The following is a 2,839-nucleotide window of genomic DNA, read 5'->3' as shown; positions in this document are numbered from 1 at the left end:
GAACTCTGGACCTTGGTGCTGTCCCTCAGCTCTTCAGCTCAAGGCCAGCACTCTACCACTTGAGCTACAGTGCCACTTCCGGCTTTTTTCTTTTTGCTTATGTGGTGCTGAGGATCGAACCCAGGGCCTCATGCATGCAAAGCAAGCGCTCTACCACTGAGCCACCTTCCCAGCCCTGTTCTGACCTCTTACACAGAATATCTGCCAACTCTGGCTGATATTAATAATAATTGAATGCTTGGCAATATTAAATAGGCCTGGAAGGGCTCATTTCTTCAAAGTGCATTCACTGGCTCATTTATTCAGTCATTCATTTCATAAGCAAAGTGAAAGAGACAATCAAAGAAAATGTGTTCATTCCATCTCACACTCCCAATCCAGGATAAGACAGAATATTTACTCCTTCATAATTACATCCCCAATAAAACTTCACATTCTCTTACTAAAATAGTATGGTGCTGGAGACACAATTCAGTGATAGAGCATTTGTGCCTATGTGAGGCCCTCAGTTTGATCTCCAGTTCTGAAAAATAAAATAGTATGTTCACTTCTCGCTCCTCTGGCTTTAAAAAATATTTTCTGTAAAATGTTTTTCTCCTAAGAATTTTTTTATTGTAACGGTAATACACAGAGGGGTTACAGTTACATAAGTCAGGTAATGAGTACATTTCTTTGCGAACAGTGTCACCTCCTCTCTCATTTTCTCCTCCCGGCCCCCCTAACTCCCCAAGTTGTATAGCTCATTTCCAACATAGTGTCCAGTGAGTATCACTGCTGAATTGATTCATCCTTTGTTCCACCATTAAGAATATAGAACACGTCATGAATTTGTGTGTCATCCTTGTACAGGGGCCATGCTAATCTTCTCTGTATTGTTCCAATTTTAGTACAGGTGCTGCCAAAGCGTGTACCTAAGAATTCTTAAATTCATGTTTTCCATATGCAATTACTGGAATATGTATCAAGATACAAAAAACAAAAACTGAAGGCCCTGTTTTCAAGACACTGATGATGCAAAGGGGATTATGGGCAGCATGTAACTATGGATGAAGAGTACTAAGAGGCAAAGAAAAAATCTAGGGCAACCTAAGGTCTTTGAGCAAGTTTTAGAAAAAGTGTCCGAAAGAAATAAGAGGGGGTGGAGAATAAGAACTGGAGAAGACCATCTCAGCCTCAAGAACACAACAACATGAGCAGAGATGTCGAGGTTAAAGCAGACACACACATACCCCATGATGTATAGGCAACTACAACTGGTTAGGTATTGTGGAAACTACTGGAGTACAGATATTATGCTTTTCTTTACTAAACCTGCCTAAGGCCATCTACTTAACAGCAGCCACACCTCCTAAATATGAACTCCTGAGAATCTCCTAGTCATCTGTACAAAGGATGTTAAAGCAGCACTGTCTGTATGTAAGAGTAAAGCCGGAAAACAAGCTCAATGTCTATGAAGAATATTGAGAGAATGGCTAACTCATAGTGGATTCACACAATGGAACATTACTGAAACCTCACCTATCAGTATGAATTAAAGAATGGTATTAATATAAAAGATGATAAAAAGCCAGGCGCTGATGGCTTACACCTGTAATCCTACTCAGGAGGCTGAGATCTGAGGATCGCAGTTCAAAGCCAGCCTGGGCAGGAAAAGTCTGTGAGACTCTTATCTCCAATAAACCACTCAGAAAACCAGAAGTGGCACTGTGGCTCAAGTGGTAGAGTGCTAGCCTTGAGCAGAAGAGCTGAGGGATAACACTCAGGATAACATTCAAGCCCCACGACTGACCAAAAAAAAAAAAAAAAGATAAAACACAAATTGTAAAGGAATAAACAGCATGTCTAAAAATTATTTGTATACTTTTAAAGCAATAATCCCTGTTACCTTGGTATACACATGCAGTCAAAGTATGAAGCAGGGCTGGGAATGTGGCTTAGCATTAGAGGGCTTGTCTAGCATGCAATAAGCCCTGGTTTTGATTCCTCAGGATCACATAAACAGAAAAAGCTGGAAGTGGTACTGTGGATTAAATTGGTAAAGTGCTGACCTTGAGCAAAAGAAGCTCAAGGATAGTACCTATGAGTTTAAGCCCCAGGACTGGTCCAAAATATATATATATATATATGAAGCTGGGGCTGGGAAGGTGTCTCAGTGGTAGAGTGCTTGCCTTGCATGCAGGAGGCCCTGGGTTCGATTCCTCAGCACCACATAAGCAAAAAAACACAAAAAACAAAAAACAAAAACTGGAAGTGGCACTGTGGCTCAACTGATAGAGCACTGGCCTTAAGTTGAAGAGCTGAGGGACAGCAAGCCCCCAGGCCGAGTTCAGGCTCCACAACCGATTAAAAAGAAGAAGGAAGAAAGTATGAAGCAATGCCTAAGAATGAAAAATGTGGAAACCAAGATAGGATTTAGTTCTGTAGGAAAAGAAGTTCATTTAGGAAGAGTGAGAGAGAGAGACAGAGACACAGAGAGAGTGTTGGTGGGGGAGGGGACCATATTCCAGGAGAAGTAACCAGTACAGTATGTTGAAATGTACAATAGTGTGGTATTTAACATAAGGTCAAAGTTGTGTAGGGAGGTGAACGCTTGGGAAGATAGGAAGATTAGAACTGCACTGAAGGTGGTAGGCTCACTTTAGCTTTTCCCAACAGACAACGAGCAGCCAGTAATAACTTCTAGATAGAACCCTTGGTAGAAATGTGAAGGGTAAGCTAGGCATTGGTGGTTTATAGCTGTAATCTAGCTAATCAGAAGGCTGAGATCTGAGGATCACAGTTGGAAGCCAGACCAAGACTATTATCTCCAATTAACTAGAAAAAAGCCAGAAGTGGATCT

The 2,839-nt window shown here is 41.3% G+C and overlaps 1 non-coding gene across 1 annotated transcript; it reads right to left on the bottom strand.

Moving 5' to 3' along the window:
- Nucleotides 1–804: 804 nt before the first annotated feature.
- On the bottom strand, nt 805–911 carry LOC138825244 (U6 spliceosomal RNA). The gene has a single exon (XR_011371375.1). It is a non-coding gene; the product is annotated as a U6 spliceosomal RNA (small nuclear RNA).
- Between the last annotated feature and the right edge of the window lie 1,928 nt (nt 912–2,839).

Source organism: Dipodomys merriami, unplaced genomic scaffold, assembly GCF_024711535.1.
Source record: "Dipodomys merriami isolate MVZ:Mamm:240054 unplaced genomic scaffold, mDipMer1.0.p SCAF_136, whole genome shotgun sequence".
NCBI lineage: Eukaryota > Metazoa > Chordata > Mammalia > Rodentia > Heteromyidae > Dipodomys > Dipodomys merriami.
Note: the sequence above shows the minus strand (reverse complement) of the source record. Positions and strands in the feature narration are given on the sequence as shown.